The following is a 19,076-nucleotide window of genomic DNA, read 5'->3' as shown; positions in this document are numbered from 1 at the left end:
GGCACACATAGTGCCAGGCTAAAAAAAGAAGAGTTGGCATCACACACCTCTCTTATCATCCCCATAAATATGTAACTACAAAACATACATCAATGGGAAGTAAGACAATGTTCTTGACCCAATGGACCCAACATACCCGAATAGATAGGAAAATACAGTAACAGGATGAACTACTTCAACCTTCCAATAAGAGATTAATGGAGTACTTACAGAGTACATAATGTACACACACAGTGGTTTACATATTTTTGTATTTACTCTTTATAAATATCTGATATTATACTGAACCTAGAATCTCATATGGAAAGAACATTTTGCAGCCTCGAAAAATCTGATGTTACCACTATTTTTAGATGTGATTTTTAAAAATTAGCAAGAAAAAAAAGGCAGGTATTACTCATCTATAAGGAGAGAAGGCATAATAAAGGGGAAGGCAATCCAAAAAAAAATTGTTTTTATAAATTTCTACTATTCTGTTAAGACGTACATATCCTTGGGTGCCCGGGTGGCTCAGTCTGTTGAGTGTCTGGCTCTTGGTTTCAGCTTAGGTCATAATCTCAGGTTCTGGGGATGAAGACAGGCTCTGCATTTGGCGGGGTGGGGGTGGCGGGTCGGGAAGGTATCTGCCCTTCCTTTCCCCTCGGGCTCTCTGTCTCTCTCTCAAATAAATAAATCTTTAAAAAAATAATAATAACTGAATAGGGGTGCCTGGGTGGCTCAGTGGGTTAAGCCTCTGCCTTCAGGTCAGGTCATGATTCCAGGGTCCTGGGATCGAGCTCTGCGTCAGGCTCTCTGCTCAGCAGCGAGCCTGCTTCCCCTTCTCTCTCTGCCTGCCTTTCTGCCTACTGTGATCTCTCTGTCAAATAAATAAATAAAATCTTTTAAAATATTTTTTAAAATAACCGAATAAATAGAAAAAATTAAAAGTGCATATCCTTACCACTTAGAACAGGTTGTTGAGGCACAGAGTTTGTAGAAAAGACACCAATTTTGGAAAGGATCCATCTAGAAGCTTTTTCAATCTGGAGCTTGTACTTTACAGGCACACAAGTGGGCACACTGGTGCGAAGCAGTAGTGATTCACCATGTACAAAGCAGAATATGGAATGTTAAAGGCTGGAAGACAAAAAAATGAGAGAAAAGAAAGAATATGGTTGGTTATTAGTAACACCTATGTTTAAAACAGGAGTTGTTTTCATAGAACGGTTTTCATAGAACAAGTACCATTATTGAAATTAGTTTTTATAACTGAGATTCTAGACAAGAAGAACTTTCTTATATAAAAACCTCAAATACAAAGGGAAAGAAGAGAGAGAAAACAAAATGAGAATTTGTCTTTGGAAGGTTCTAAATTAAAGATTTTTTTGCCACCCATAATATCTTTCTCAAATGTATTATAAATTTCCTTACCATCTAAACACAATGAACTGTTTCTTAATGACATAAGACCAATCATCATAAGAGTACTTCCCTAGTACCTGAGGACATATACTTTACAGGACTGGGGTAATGACCCTAGAACTGCCTTTATTTCAAAAGGTACACCCCTTGGGGCACCTGGGTGGCTCAGTCAGGTAAGCGTCTGCCTTTCACTGAGGTCATGATCCCAGGGTCCTGGAATCGAGCCCCATGTTGGGCTTTCTCTCTCTCCCTCTGCCTGCTACTCTGCGTGCTTGTGCTCGCTCTCCCTCTCTCTCTCTCTCTGTCAAATAAATAAATAAATAAATAATTTAAATAACAAACAAAAGAAATACACCCCCAAGTATCCTAAGAAATAAGCACTTTCTGTTGCCAGTGGTAATGTCAGTATCTACAAACTTAAGAATGTATCCTTTGACCCAACAATCCTCTTTCTGGGACATTCTCCTATAGATATACTTGTACACTCACAAAATCAAGTGTACGGCAGGACTGCTGTGGGATTATCTGTAAAAGTGAAATACTGAAAACAACCCAAGTTCCACATGACCTGGCAATTCCACTCCTGGGTAGGATATACCAAGAGAAATGATAAAATACATCCATGCAAAATTATGGATATAAATGGTCACAGTAAGGTTATTTGTAATAACCAAAAGGTAGAAACAACACAAGTGTCATCAACTGATGAATGGACAAATAAAATGTGGTATATCCCATCCAACGGAGTATTTCTGCCACAAAAAGGAATAAAGTACTGATACACACTATGAAATAGATGAATCTTAAAAATGTTATGCTAAGCGAAAGAAACTAATCACAAAAGGCCACAGAGGCCGCATGTTACATGAGTCTATTTATACGAATTGCCTAGAATAGACAAATCTACGTACAAAGAATATAGATGGATGGTTGACTAGGGCGGGGGTGGAGGGAGATGAGGAATGACTGCTAATGGATACTGTGTTTCTTTTGGGGATGATGAAAATGTTCTAAAATCAACTGTGGTGATGGCTGCACAATTTTGTGAATACTGTACACTTTGGTGATTTGCATGGTATGTGAATTATATCTTAAGCTGATATATATATATATATATATATATATATATATATATATATATATATATATGGTCTGTAACTTCTTAACCACTAACCAATATTTTCCATATTATTCCTTATCACCTTGCAACACTATATAATAGGGAAGGCATTGGATTCAAGATAAAACAGCACTCTTGCTCATTCTAAACCGTAAATGAACCAGAACTTTCAAGTTTCAATTTCCTCTAGGGGGAAGCAGGGAATCCTCTGTTGTTACACCATCTTATTTTTTCCCTAATAACTGAGTTGCATGCTTACCAGAGTAAACTATATTTGTCCCAAAATCCATTTATGTCAATTGTATTTGCAATAATTATGTCATTTAGTTAAATATTACATCAAAAATATGAGTGCAAAAAAATGCTTTGTCCCTGAAAATTAAGCTCTATGATTTGTAAAAGCCAAGTCCCTTGAAAAATATCCTAAAGAGAAGACCTGGGCTAAACCAATGATTGATGAGGTATAAGCATGTTAAATTTCCAGTTATGAAATACAGAAGCTCTGTATCTTTCTGAGATTCCTGACTTGAAACAAATTTTCCATGTAACCAACCCAATACTGGTTGATTATACATACTCCCATTGTATGACACAGAAAGTCTACTCTATAGAAGTAGTTGATATAAAGGGGTGACAAAGTACACCACGATTTCCACCATTCTAGCTCATGTTCTCAACAGTGATGGTTGAGCCTACTTAGTTCTTAGAGATGCTGAAACTTGTCTACGCTTTACACTCCCAGGCCCCACCATACTCTGAACTCTGCAGATGACTTGTCTCTTAAACTGAAAGAAAATACCCAAAGTAAACTCTTCAAGAGTGCTGGAATCTCTCTTCCCATTCTCTAAAGGTCTCCAGATCACCCCTTTTCAAAGTTACACTTAACATCTGACCTGTACAGTCAGATGACCATAAAGAAAAAAAAAAAAATTCTCACTTACATTCATGCAACATAACACTCTCCTTCTGATTTCCTCTTAGCATGCATCTCTGCCTCTCCGTTCTCACCTATCAACTTACCCTCAATTGCCAGTCACTTGCACTCTGATGCCAATACTAAATACTAAAATACTCTTCCTAATGACGTCGGAAGAGTTCTAAGTGCCCGTTCTGACTTGTATCTGACCTCCCCCCTCTCACTACTCCACTGCACTTCAGACATGGCTGCCAAGTGCACAACTGTGATCACAAAATTCTCTGGCTTGGTAATATACAGCGGTACTCCTAACTCCTACAGAATAGAGTTCAGAAATTCATAAGCCTCAATGTCAAGATCCTAATGTCAGAAAGTAAACTGCTAGCACATCTCCCTAATACTGTCTGAACTTGACTGTGCAAACGTATTCCATTCCTACACTCACATCTTTCTTTCCATCTGGAATGTCCACTCTTTGTTTTTTAAGATTTTATTTATTTATTTGACAGACAGATCACGAGTAGGCAGAGAGGCAGGCAGAGAGAGAGGGGGAAGCAGCCTCTCTGCCAAGCAGAGAGCCCGATGTGGGGCTCGATTCCAGGATCCTGAGATCATGACCTGAGCCGAAGGCAGAGGCTTAACCCACTGAGCCACCCAAGCGCTGCATGGAATGTCCACTCTTTGTTTCTATGCACCGCAATTCTTCTAAAATCATTTTTAAAGTAGAAACTCACTTATCCAACCCGAGTGTTGGATTTCTCAACTGTCACATCTTCAAGGACTACTTTATAAAGATCATCAAGTGCTACAAGTATTATAATTACTAAGTATAAACTAAGAGCCAGCACATATCATTCAACAAATGCACTTACTGCTATTCACCCAAAAGAGTAAGTATGCTATAAATATTTTTTAAGTTGACATACCCAAAAAAAAAAAAAAAATCTATTTTCTAGCCATACTACACTCTTTGCCCTAAAAGGAACAATTCAAGGTTTGATAACTCTAAAAGTTAAGATGATGAAAATTTCTGATAATCAACAGTTTTCAATGCCTGGGAATCTCAAACAGACTTGTGACGTAAGAATAGTAACCCACTATTTCATTATTTAGTCAAGAACAACTTGATTCATAATCATCTCACAATATATGTCAAGTCCTTATGCCTTAAACTTATATAGCGTTGTATGTCAACTATATCTCAATAAAATGTGGGGAGGGACACAACTTGATTCAGTAATATCCACCAAAAACAAGCTTACCAAAAACAATAGTTTCACCATTTCGTTTTAAAAAAAAGAATTGTGGTAAAATACACATAACATATAATTCACCATCTTAACCATTTTTAAGTGTTCAGTTCAGTAACATTAAGTACATTCAGACTGTGGCACAAACATTATCACCATTCATCCATCTCCAGAACTCCTTCCATCTTGCAAAACTGAAACTCTGTGACCATTAAACACCAACTCCCCATTACCACCTGCCCTCTCCCAACCCCTGGGAAAAAGCATTCTACTTTCTCTGTCTGGGAGTCTGACTACTCTGGGGACCTCACTCAAGTGGGATCCCACAGGATTTGTCCTTTGTGACAGGCTTATTTCACTAAGCAGGATATCCTCAAGGTTCATTCATCTTATCATTTACCTTTTCAACAAGAACTTTAAAACCACACAAAGGACATGGTTTAAACACATTCTAGTTTAAACGCATGGTTTACACATACTCTGTACCCTGGAGATTTAGAGGACTTGAACTACAAAAAGAAAGGGAAAAGCAAAAATGACACGTAGCGGGTCATCTGGTATACCAGGCATTCTGCTAGGTGCATTTCGCAGACAGTTAAATCTACATGACCCTGAAGAGGTAGGATGGTTATTATTATTCCCAATCGGTAAAAGAAAAAGAAGGTTCAAGGGACTACGTAGTATAAGGTAGGCCTCCTATGTTACTTTCCTATTTCCACTTTGTTTTTATCATAGAAGATACCACTATCTGACATATATCCACATGTATATTTACCTCCTTATGTGCAAATTATATGTAGACCAAATAAAGTTGGAAATCATTACACCATGAGTGCAAGGGCCATAGTTACATAAAAAAGTTGTATCCATTATACAACAGTATCTATTATACAACATCTAAACATCTTACAATCTAAACATCTTACACTCTCTGGCTTTTCTGAGATGCTTCTCCATAGGTATATTTCTTAGATACTCAGAATTTGGGAGACTTTATTACTACCAAAGATATAGAGAGAGGTATTTCCAGCCAGCAGGAATGGGAAATGGAAGGCAGGGAAGGGTAGGAGTGGAAGATAAAATTCCAACTGAAAAGTCCAAGGAGACTTCTCTTCAATGACCCCAAATGTAGTATAACATCCCTATATTCTATAAATTTGGTTGTTTCTATCAAACTTCACGGAGAATTTTTCTACCAAGCATGGGTTTACGATACACAGGGAGATACAAGGTTATGATGTATGGTCTACTTATAGCTTAAATATATTCTCACTATAATATTAGCTATATTTATAGTAATTTTATTTCCTTGTGCTTCAGAATCAAAGTATATATCTCCCACTATCCTGTATTGCTATATTTTCTCCCTCAAATTAGTTAAAACTTTTATCACACTTCAAGAAATTAAGAAATACCTAACGTTTAAACTGCTTAAACTATTTTTCCATGATTTAAATTACCGCAAATAACTCCACATTTAAAACATTATAAAGCAAAATCTGATTGTTTAAGGCCTCTCTCTAAATAAATTCCTACTTGTAACAAAGCTACAATTCCCATTAACTTATTGTTTTCATAAAATAATTCCTTTTGAGCACAGTATGAAAAATGTTACTCATAAAAGAAGTACTGTGTTCACAAAATAATTTTATCTTCACTGATGCAATAAGTCAGTGGTTTCCTTTTTGTGGTAAACAATGGGTCTTAGGAAACACATTCCCCGCTAAATGTCTTTTACATTTTTTTTTTACACACAATTGGTTCAACTTCCTAATAATCACTATTTACCAGAAATGTGAAAGATAAAAATCTATCGGAGATACACAATAAGATTAAGCAAGCCAAAAAGAGAAAAATAAAATTATAAAGGCTCCGTAAAGAGGGTGGGGTAGAGAAAACTCAAGCCAACACCAACCACCTCCAAGCCATTTTTTTAAAAAAGATTTTATTTATTTACATGACAGACAGAGATAACAAGCAGGCACAGAGGCAGGCAGAGAGAGGGGAAGGGAAGCAGGCTCCCTGCTGAGCAGAGAGCCCGAAGATGTGATGATGATGATGCGGGGCTTGATCCCAGGACCCTGGGATCATGACCTAAGCCACCTGAGCCAAAGGCAGAGATTTTAACCCACTGAGCCACCCAGGCGCCCAATCCAAGCCATTTTTAAAACAGTGGTTTCAAGCTGACAAAAATCCCCATCTCTTTCCTCCCTTACCAAGGACCATTCCCATCAGCATACATTCTGTAATGATCCCCACCCCAAGGGAAGGAAAAAAAGAGCCATCCGATGACACTGTGATTTAAAATAAGAAATATATATTTGGTCTTTGTCCCATTTCTGGCACAGAACTCCTAAAACCCTTACAATTTTCTAAGTGATGAAAGCCTTAAAGGTGTCTTTTGTTGTTCACGAGGTGACTTTTGGACCACACCCAAGGATCAGAACTAGCTGCCAGGAGAACCAACCCTGTGATTAGAAGGCTGGAACTTTCACTGTCACCAGCCCCCTCACGTGGTGTCAGTGGGGAGGCTGGAGGTTCAATCAATCACCAATGGCCAAAGATATAATCATCATGCCAGTGTAAAGAAACCTCCATAAAAACACAAAGGGATGGGGTCTGTCTGGAGAGCTTCTGTGTTGCGTAAGCACAGATGTGGGGGAAGTGGCACGTTCAGGGCCTGAAAGTGTTGCACCCTTCCCCCCATACCTTGCACTGTTCATCTCTTCCATCTGGCTGTTCCTGAGTTTTATAATAAACTGGTAACGTAGTAAGTAAAATGTTTCTTTTGAGTTCTGTGAGCCACTCCAGCAAATGAATTGAACCTGAGGAGGAATTTGCTAGAACCCCTAGTCTATAGCCTATAGGTCCAGGGGCACAAGTTGACAACCTGGACTGGTATCTGAAGTGTTTCTGTGGGAGTTGGGGATAGGGGACAAAGGAGATGATCTTATAGGACTCAGCCCTTAAACTATAGGATCTGATGATATCTCTAGGTAGTGTCAGAATTGAGATGAACTGCAGGACTCCCAGGAGGTATCTAAGAATTGCTTGGTGATGTGGGAAAACCCCATATACACACATACTGGAACTGGCGACCAGATCACTTACCTCCCTAGACCACAAATCCCCTGTCAGTGACTACAGCAGCTCTCTACTCCCTTTCATAATAAAAATCTCCCATATAGTTGCCTCTATGCAGTACTTCACTTGCTTCCCTTCTTTGTCCTATTTTCTCTTCTATCCACTCTACGGCTTTCTACCTTCTACTCCATAGGACCTCTTGTCAATGTTACTAATGACTTCCACACCTCATGAAATCTAAAGGTCAATATCAGGCCTCATCTGACTTGACTCTACAGCAACATTTCTCTCCCTCCTGTCTGAAAGACCTTCACTTGGATTGCAAAATGCCACACTGCTGGTTTTCTTCTTCTTCCTTATGAGCTGCAATTCCTCTGCCTCTTTCCCACCTAAGAACCCTGAAGAGCACAGAGTGACCTTACACCCAGGCGCAAGGCCTTACTTTCAAATTTAGGACTTGTGGGCATGTAGATGGTATCTCTAGCCCCATTCTTCCTCCTGAGCAGAACCTCAAAAATTTAACTACCTATTTGGACACCAACTAGGACTTCAAACTCAGCTCTTAATACATTCCCCTAAATATTCACCACCCCCAGCATTGCACCTCAGCAAATAATACTTCCAGAAGTTACCACCTCATCCTAACAAAAAGTGAAAAGATGAACTGGAAAAGCAAAATACTTCTTAGATGCATTAAAAAAGTGAGATCATAGGGAAAATCACTATTCACAGAACTGAAGAAGCAGATAGACAAATACAGAGAATCACAACTTAATGGAACAGAAACTTCCATGGAGATCGATGCCAGGGTGAGAAAACTTGAAATTTTAAGATTTTTTTGTTTTAAGTAATCTCTACATCCTACATGAAGCTCGAACTTACAACCCTGAGATCAAGAGTTGTGTGCTCTACCAACTAAGCCAGCCAGGCACCCCAAAAAGTCTGTTTAGGACCCTCTCCCTTTGCCCCTCCTCCTGCACGTGTGCTTGCACGCTCTCTCCCACACTCTCAAATAAATAAATCTAAAAAGAAAAGAAAATTGAAAATAAAAAAGACTAGAAAAAATTGAATATCCTAGAAATGTAGGACACTACAAAATAGGTCACATATACATAACAGGAATACTAGAAGAAACATTTGAAACAATAATGGCTAAGAATTTTTCCAAATTAATGACAGACACGAAACTACAGATCTAGGAAACTCAGAGACCCCCAAGCAGAATAAATGCCAAGAAAAACCACTTTAACCAGGCATAACACACTCAAAACGCAGAAAATAAAAAATAAAAAGTCCTGAAAGTAGCCAGAGGGGAAGAAAACACCCCACCTATGGAGAAGCAAAGATAAGAATTACATTTTACATCTCAGAAACCATGCAAGCAGGAAGAGAGTGAAGTAAAATATTTAACATGTTGACTGGAAAAAAAAAAAAAATCCAGAATTCTGTACCCTGCTAAAGTGTCCTTTAGAAATGAAGAAGATATAGACTTCCTCAAACAAAACCAAGCTAATTTGTTGCCAACAGACCTCGTAATGTACATAAAAAAAGGAGGAGCATCAAAAAAGGAGTAAGGAAAGGTAAAATTAAAACTTTTTCTTATTCTTAATTGAGTTAACAACAGTTTGTTCAAAGTACTAGCAACAATGTATTCGATTATATACACTTAATATAAATGAAATGGAATGAAAAACAGCAATGATACAAGAAAAGGGAAGGGGGAGAGGAATCAGGATTATTTTATTATAACATAATTGCACTACCCATTTAGGACAGTCTTACTTGAAAGTGGATAAAGATTCATTGTAAATGCATATTGCAAACTCTAGGGCAAGGACTAAAACAATTTTTTGAAGTACAAATGCTAAGAAAGGAGAAAAACAGAATCATATAAAATGTTTAAATTAAAACCATAAAAGGCAGAAGAAGATCAGAATCCAAAAAAGAGAACAAAAAACAAGGTCACAATTAGGCAACAGCAATAAATATGATAGTTACTAATTTAACTATAACAATAATCAATTTGAACATCAATTGTCTAAATGCACCAATTAAAAGAAAGACACTGTCACAGCAGATCAAAAAGCAGGGCAGGTTGTCTATAAGAAACCTACTTTAAATGTAAAGATAGATTTGGATTAAAGGTAGTTGCATGGAGCGGCTCCTGGCTAGCTCAGTCAGTAGAGCACTGGACTCCAGATCTCATGCTCATGAGTTCAAGCCCCACATTGCGCTTGGAGACTTAAAAAAAAAAAAAAAAAAGCAACTTCATGGAGAAAGACATACCATGCTAATACTAATCAAAATAAAAATGGAACAGCTATATTACTTTGATACAGAGCAGATTTAAAAGCAAGGAAAATTGTCAAGGATAAAGAGGACCATTACATAATCTCAAGAGGGACAATTCTCCAAGACCTAACAATCCTCAATGTGTATATGCCTAACAATAGAACATCAAAATACATGAGGCAAAAACTGATAAAACTGCAAGGAGAAATAAATGAATCTACTGTTATAGTTGAAGACATCAACACTCCTCTTTCAGGAATGAACAGATTCAGCAGGCAGAAAATCAATAAGGACATAGCTGAACTCTACAATACCATCAATCAGTTGGATATAATTGACATCCCTAGACTACTTCATTCAGCAAGAGCAGAATACACATTCTTCCCAAGCTAACATGGAACATTCACCAAAACAGACCACATTCTGGCCCACAAAATACAACTTAACGAACTTAAAAGAACAGAAATCGGGCGCCTGGGTGGCTCAGTGGGTTGGGCCGCTGCCTTCGGCTCAGGTCATGATCTCAGGGTCCTGGGATCGAGTCCCACATCGGGCTCTCTGCTTGGCGGGGAGCCTGCTTCCCTCTCTCTCTCTCTCTGCCTGCCTCTCCATCTACTTGTGATTTCTCTCTGTTGAATAAATAAATAAAATCTTAAAAAAAAAAAAAAAAAAAAGAACAGAAATCCTGCAATGCCTACTCTCAGTTCACAGTGGAATTCAATCAGAAATCAATGACAGAGCCTGGATGGCTCGGTAGGTTAGCGGCTACCTTCAGCTCAGGTCATGATCCCAGGGTCCTGGAATCCAGCCCCACTTACGGTTCCTAGCTCAGCAGAGAGACTGCTTCTTCCTCTGCCTCTGCCCCTTCCCCTGTCCCTGCTCATACTCTCTCTCAAATAAATAAAGTCTTGGGGTGGGAGGGGAGGGGAAAAAAGGCTAACTGGAAATTCACAAAATACTTTGGAGATTAAAGAACACACTTCTAAATAATACATGGTCAAAGAAGAAATCTCAAAAAAAATTTAAAATATTTTGAACTGAATAAAAATGAAAATACTTAAAATTTGTGGGATTCAGCAAACAGTGCTTAGATGGAAATTTACAGTAGTAAATGCGTATATTAGAAAAGAAGATCTAAAATCAGCAATCTAAGTTTCCACTTTAGGAAACCAGAAAAAGAAGAGCAAATTAAATTCAAAGTAATCAGAAGGAAAGAAATAATGAGAATTAGAACAGAAATCAATGAAACTGAAAACATAAAATCAAGAGAGAAAAATCATGAAGCCAAAAGCTGGCTACAAAAAAACAAGAGAGAGGACACAAATTACTAATACCAAAAATAAAAGCAGAGACATCACTACAGATTCCATGAGTATTAAATAAATAAAGAAATAGTATGAATAAGTATATGCCCACAAGTTTAATAATCTAGATGAAATGGACTAATTCTTTGACAATATAATCTGAATGGGCCTTTCAAAATTCAATCAATCATTAATTGAACTATTATTCTGAAACTGAAAGATGGGCCCAGATGTGTTCACTGGTGATTTCTCCCAAACATTTATGGAAGAACTATAATAATTCCCTACAATAACTTTCAGAGATTAGAAGCTGAGGGAATACTTCCTTACTAACTCACTCTGTGCTGCCAGAAGTACCAAAAGACATTTGAAATCAGTTAATGTAATCTGTTACATTAACAGGCTATAAAAGAAAAATAACATGACTGTATCAATGGATGCAGGAAAGGTATCTGACAAAACCAACACCCATTCATGATAAAAACTTTCATTATATTGGAATAGAGGGCAACTTCTTCAACTTGATAAAGATTATCTTCAAAAAAACTACAGCTAATATCATACTTAAGTGTGAAAAACTGTAAGTTTCTCCAGTAAGATCAGGAACAAGGCAAGATGTCCATTCTCACCACCCCTTTTCAACATTTTACTGGAAGTCCTAGCTGTACAATGAGGAAATAAATTATATGCAGCTTGGGAAGGAAAAAATAAAACTGTCTTTACTTACAGATAACATGATTGATCACCAAACAGAAAACCCAACACACACACACACACACACACACACACACACACACACACCTGGAACTAATAAGCAATTATAGCAAGGATAGAGGATACAAGGTTAATATAGAAAAGCCCATTGTGTTCCTATATACCAGAAATGAGCAAACAGAATTTGAAATTAAAAACACAATACCATTTACATTAGCATCCCCCCAAAATGAAATACTTAGGTATAAGTATAAATTTAACATAATGTGTACAAGACCTATATGAGGAAAACTACAAAATTTTGGTAAATAAAATCACAGAACTAAATTAATGGAGAGATATTCCATGTTCATGGACAAGAAGACTTAATATCATCAAGATGTCAGTTCCTCCCAATTTAATCTACAGATTCAACGTAATCCCAATCAAAATCCCAGTATGTTACTTTGTAGATATCCACAAACTGACTGTAAAGTTTATACAGAGAGGCAAAAAACTCAGAATAGCCCCCATAATACGGAAGGAAAAGAACAAAGTTGGAAGACTGACATTATCCAACTTCAAGACCTAAAATAAACCTAGGATAATCAAGACAGTGTAATACTGGGGAAGATCAGTGGAGCAGAATGGAGAATCTAGAAAAAGACCCACAGCCAAATTGATCTTTGACAAAGGAACAAAAGCAATACAATGGAGCAAAGATGGTCTTTTCCACAAATGGGCTGAAACATCTGGACATCCACCTTAAAAAAAAAAAAAAAATCCAGACACAGACCTTTCACCCTTCACAAAAATTAATTGAAAATGGATCATGGTCTTGAATGCGAAATGCAAAACCTAAAAGTAGAAAATAACAAAAGAGAAAACCTAGATGACATGGGGAATGGCAATGACTTTTTAAATACCAAAGGCACAATCCATGAAAGAAATAATTGATAACTAACAATTAAAATGAAAAAAATCTACTGTGCAAAAGACAACGTCAAGTGAATGAGGAGACAAGCCACAGACTGGGAAAAAAATATTTACAAAACACACACACACACACACACCCCTAAAAAAGGGTTGTTACCTAAAATACACAAAGAAATCTTAAAACTGAAGAAGAAAACAATCTGATTTAAAAATGGGCCAAAGGGGCACCTGGTTGGCTTAGTCCATTAAGCACTGGACTCTTGGTTTTGACTTAGGTCATGGTATTAGGGTCAAGAAAGCCAGCCCCACACAGAGATTTTCTCTGTCTCTCCCTCTCTTTCCTCACCCCCTCTGCACAGGCACACACACACACACACACACACACACACACACACACACACACTCTTTCTCACGCTTATAAATAAATAAATAAATAAATGGGCCAAAGACCTTAACAGAAATAACCAAAAATATGCATACTGCAAATAAGCTTTTAAAATGAAGGTCCAAATCATATATCAACGGGGAAATGCTAAATTAAAATGAGTTGTTGCCAGACTTCTATTAGAATGGCCAAAATCTGCAACAATTGACAACAAATGCTGGAGGGGATGAGAAGTGACAAGGGCTCTCCCTCATTGCAGGCGGGAATGCAAAATGGAACTAATGCTTCAGAAGACAGTGTGGAGGTTTCTTAGAAAATGGAAGATACTCTTACCATATGACCCAGCAATTGTGCTCCTTGGTATTTACAGGACTTGAAAACATGTCCACACAAAACCCTGCACACTGGGGTGCCTCGGTGCCTTAGTCAGTTGGAAGTCTGACTATGGCTCAGTTTATGATCTCAGGGTCCTGGGATCCTGCCCCATGTCGGCTCTCCCTGCTCAGCTGGAGGTCTACTTCTCCCTCTGCCTGACGCTCCCCCTGCTTGTGTTTTCTCTCTATATATAACAAATAAATAAAACTGTTAAGAAAAAAATATAGGGGAACCTGGGTGGCTCAATCATTAAGTGTCTGCCTTCAACTCAGGTCATGATCCCAGAGTCCTGGGATCAAGGCCCGCATCAGGCTCCCTGCTCGGCGGGAAGCCTCCTTCTCTCTCTCCCACTCCCCCTGCTTGTGTTCCCTCTCTCACTGTGTCTCTCTCTGTCAAATAAATAAATAAAATCTTATTTTAAAAAAGAAAAAATATATATGAAAAATAAAATTATTAACCATCAACTCAGTTAGGCACTGTCCTAAGCAGCCAGGTAAGTCAATGAGGACTAGGTCAACGACCAAGGCTGCCCTCTTGTAACTTACACATTAACAGCAGGAGACAATAAACACATATCATTATGGAGAATGAAGAGGTGAAAGAAGCTATTAAAAAAAAATTATAAGGATCATGGAATGTCAAGGGCTCTGCATGGCAGGAGCTGCAATTTTTAAATGGAATATGGCATATTGTAAAGGTGACAGGTGAACAAAGAACTGAAGAGTCAGCCAGGTGGGGAGCGAAGTGAGCACGTTCCAGCCACAGGAAAGAGCCACGCCAAAGTCCCAAGGCGGAAATGAGCCTGGCACATCAGAGCCAGAACAAAGGCAATGACTGCAGATGGGCAAGGGTTAGAGGTAGCAGGAAAAAAAGGATCAGAAAGATAGTAAGAGACTAACTCCAGGAAGGCCGACAGACCAATGTGCTGTGAGCTGGGGAGCCACCACAGAGTCTGCCGGAAAAGGACATGATCATCATACGTTTGAAAAGGAGTGCGGTGGCCAATGTGCCGAGAAAGAGTGCAGGGGGAGAAGCCCAGATGTGGGGGACCTCTTGGTGGCAGGCGATTTGCACTGAAGTGTTACAAAAACCCTTGTCTTTCAGCAGGAGAGATTGCTCTTGGATTCAGTTAACTTTCGAGCTCTGTTCCCCAGGAAACCATGAATGTCAGAAACCACTGAATGTCAGCTATGTTACTAGGCAACATGGCTTATGGTAAAAATGACCCATTGGTAAACTGCTTGGGACTGAGAGGGACTATAAATACCTGGAGAGTGGCTGTAACTTTGGCCTGCTCTTAGTGTGGGGACTCCTCCAATAGGGCGTGTATCCTGTTGGAATTCTAGAAGCTATGCACATGGGCGGTTTTCCAAGGTCATGGCCTTTGTGAACTTGGGGCTCTTCAGCCAGGTTAGCCACATAGCCAGCCACTCATGTGAGCTTCATTACTCACACCCAAGCTTCACCTTGAAGCAGAAGCACAGAATAGTTCTAGCTGTTCCTCTTTTTTCTTTCTTTCTTTCTTTCTTTATTTATTTTTTAAGTAAGTTTCAGGCCCCACGTAGAACTTGAACTCACAACCCTGGGATCAAGAGCTGCATGCTCTACCAGCTGAGCCAGCAAGGTACCCCTGGCTGTTCTCTTCCTGCACTGCTACAAGGACATTCCCCTCTCCCCAAAGTACATTTGTCCTTCTCTGCTGGTAAGCTGGTTTTCCTGCGTCCCTCCTCTCCCTAAGTGAATGGGATGTCAAATATGGATTGCCACATGTCTGGCTAAACCCTAATAAAATTCCCTGAGTAGGCACTGCTCTACTATAGTAACCCAGGCAAGAAACAGCAGTAGCATGGACCAGAATGGCTGTGGGGCAAATATGAAAAAGCAGTAATATTATAAATATAATTTGAAGGAGGAACTCCTAGGATCTTCCAATAAATAAACTGTGGGATGTGAAAGGGTAAGTTAGGGATAACACCAACATTTTTGGCCTTAGCAACTGAAAAGATGGAGGGGGGAAATGGGATGAAGGAAGGACTGGAGACTGGGAGTTCAACTGTAGATAATTTTGAGGTGAGGGTCATTCCCAACTCACTCTCTTCAATCCAAGATGGCTCCAGTAGCTCCAAGTATCATGAGCCCATATAACAACATCCAAAAGAAGGGCTATCCCTTTGAATGTTAAAGGACACCAGATTCCCCACAGACTTTCGGACGCGTCATAAGCCCAAAACCAATCATGGGCAAGGAGAATGGAACTAACACAGTCGGCTTTAGGCTGAGCCACATTCACAAACTGTCCCCTTTGAGATGGGGGCGGGGGAAGTCCAGGAAACACACAAGCACTAAACACCCAAACAAAACTGGGCTTTCATTAGCGAGGAAAGAGACCAGTAAGTACAGTGTCTGTCCAAAATAGCAGATGAACCATCAACATCAGTGGTGAAATCGCCCCCAAGGAAAGATTTGTAATAAAGGACACTTAACAAAATAAGACAGGGAGCCAGGTGACAAATGAGAGGAACTGACCTACCTTCTAGTCCATGAAAACACACCCAGGCAAACCTTGTGAAATTACACAGCCACCAAGAAAAGATTCTAAAGGATGTGAGGAAAAAGGACTAAAAGGAAGAATCGGACTGAAATCAGGAACTCTCAGTTGCGGAAGACAGAACAATGCCTCAGAAATTTCAAAAGCAAAATAATTTTGAGCCAGATTTTTATATCCAAATGATCCATCAAGTAAGAAAGCAGAATAAAGACACTTCCAAACATGTAAGGACATTACTTGGGGTTACTCTCTAGCAACAAGGATGAAAACCAATAAAGTAGATATGAGAACATAAGAAACAGTGGAAATGATCCAAGAGTGAAATGAAAAAGACGTCCCAGGATGGCAGCTGTGCGGCAGGACTAGACAATAATTCATCCTATTAAAACAGAAAATTAGTGAACTCCATGAAAGGAAGAAAGGAGTAAATTCCATTCAAAAGGCAGAATAACTAAGAATCTGGTTTAATGACAGGAATGCATGTGTTTCCCTTCTCAATAGAAAAAAAAATTATGCAACAGAAAATTCCCACAGAATGCTAATTGTCTACCCAGTTTTCCTCCCTTCCTTCTTGCTGAAGAAACCTACATTTTTTCCTTTCTCTTTTTCGAGTTATCAGGTGAGAAGCACATGATTAGAAAAGGCAGCCTCTCCCCCAGACCCATGGGATGAAATCACAACAGGTCTAAACTAAGCGGAAAAATCGCATTCTCCTTGGCAGGCAATTGGTCTGAGCAATCTCTCCTGTCCCACTGTGGAGAAGTGATTCATTTCAGGCCAACGAGACATATAGGAAAAATCACCTGGGGAGCTTCTTGAAAGATCTTCCAAGATGAAAAGAGATCTGATAGGGAGGAAATTTGCTATAAAGGGTGTTACTGGGCAATTGATGAATTTGAACATAGACTGTATATTACATAATAGTATTGTATCATGGTAGACATGGAAATGTACCACCCACAGCCAAAGACTCACCACCAGATGTGAGGAGTATGATTAAGCTATTAGCTTCATCAGAGTTGGCTTCAGCTCTCAAGAGGAGGTCTCGATAATCTCCGAACAGCTCAAGCCTATATAACTGAGAAAGGCAAGGTACAAGCCAGCAATTTCTAGCCAACACAGAACTCTTCTAATGGACAATCCTCTTCTCTGGTGGGCAGACAGACCATCATCACAATCTGACAGCTCCACTTATCCACTCCTGCTTCTCCTTTTAGGAGTCCTACTCCTGGCCTTCGGCATCTGCTTCCCAGTGAATGCAAATGTTCAATTTCCTGAATTTAATCCTTGTTCCAAGATCACACGAGAAAATCCTTTTCATAGATGATGTGTAGTAAAGCGCTTAAGAATAAAGTCATGGGGGGCGCCTGGGTGGCTCAGTGGGTTAAAGCCTCTGCCTTAGGCTCAGGTCATGATCCCAGGGTCCTGGGATTGAACTCCACATCGGGCTCTCTGCTCAGCAGGGAGCCTGCTTTCTCCTCTCTCTCTCTCTCTCTCTCTCTCTGCCTGCCTCTCTGCCTACTTGTGATCTCTGTCTGTCAAATAAATAAATAAAATCTTTAAAAAAAAAAAAAAAAGAATAAAGTCATGGGGCACCTGCATGGCTCAGTGTCAGTGGGTCAAGTGACTGCCTTCGGCTCAGGTCATGATCCCAGAGTCCTGGGATCAAGCCCCAAATCAGGCTCCCTGTTCAACAGAGACCCTACTTCTCCCTCTTCCTCTGCCTGCTGCTCTGCCTACTTGTGCTCACTCTCTATCTCTCTGTCAAATAAATAAATAAAATCTTTACTAAAAAAAAAAAAAAAAGCAAAGTCATGATCTCTGCAGTTTCCTCTTAAAAGGTTCTCCAAAAAACTACAGACATAGACAAAGGAGAAAGCAAATACAGCAAAATGCTTAAAGCTGATAAATCGAGGTAAAAATTAGATAAGAGTTCACATTACTATTCTCACAATTTTCTAAGTGTTTAAACTTTTCAAAACTAGTTCTTTTTTTTTTTTTTAAAGGGTGGGGAGATCATGATGAATCAGTGCCCATCCTATCCCCCTTCTTCCCACCCTCTAGTGAGAAAAAGATGCTGGGAGCAATAGGAACCAACACCAATAAAAGAAAGATCAAGACAATCCCCTAAGTCCCCTGTAGTTAGATATTCTGCAAAATGTTGCCAAAAGAACCAAAGTGATACACCAGGAAAAAACAAAATCAAAAACAAAAACAAAAACAAACCTACTCAAGAAAGTCATGGTGCTAGGGCACCTGGGTGCCTCAGTTGGTAGAGCATACAACTCCTAATCTCAGGGTCGTGAGTTTGAGCCCTACATTGGGTATAGAGATTACGTAAGAAAAATTAAAAATCATTTTAAAAAGGCAGTCATGGTTCAAGTGTGGAAAAATGTGACATGATTTTGAGCAGCCGATGGATTACAGGAAGAGAATCTATTGGTCTTTGAAGCTAGGAACAGCGACCTTCTATACAGTATCATGAGAAGGAAATGTCACCACAACTTCTCTGCTCTGCAATGAGTATTTGCACAATAATTAAAATACATCGGACCAACATAAAAACGAAGCACCAAAGACTTCATTAAGGTTACAGAACAGAATGTAAATGTTCTTGAACTTGTCAGTTTAAAAGGCACAGCTGACAGAAGTTGGAAGCCAGAGTGCAGGAAGGCAAAAGCGAAAAGGAGAATCAGTGGAAAAAGCCAGGGTTTTGATTTTGAATCCCTTAAGACTAGAAATCACTAAACATATTCCACTTGACTCATTTTT

General features: G+C 39.2%; 1 protein-coding gene across 1 annotated transcript in view; it reads right to left on the bottom strand.

Annotated features, from left to right (window-relative positions):
* FRYL (FRY like transcription coactivator) overlaps positions 1–19,076 on the bottom strand; it is a 260,634-nt gene that overhangs the window by 220,460 nt on the left and 21,098 nt on the right. Inside the window, exon 2 of the mRNA XM_044225780.1 lies at positions 941–1,116. The gene's annotated coding sequence lies outside the window, so the exon portion shown is untranslated. The remainder of the gene's footprint in view (positions 1–940; positions 1,117–19,076) is intronic.

This window comes from Neovison vison, chromosome 11 (assembly GCF_020171115.1).
Source record: "Neovison vison isolate M4711 chromosome 11, ASM_NN_V1, whole genome shotgun sequence".
NCBI lineage: Eukaryota > Metazoa > Chordata > Mammalia > Carnivora > Mustelidae > Neogale > Neogale vison.
Note: the sequence above shows the minus strand (reverse complement) of the source record. Positions and strands in the feature narration are given on the sequence as shown.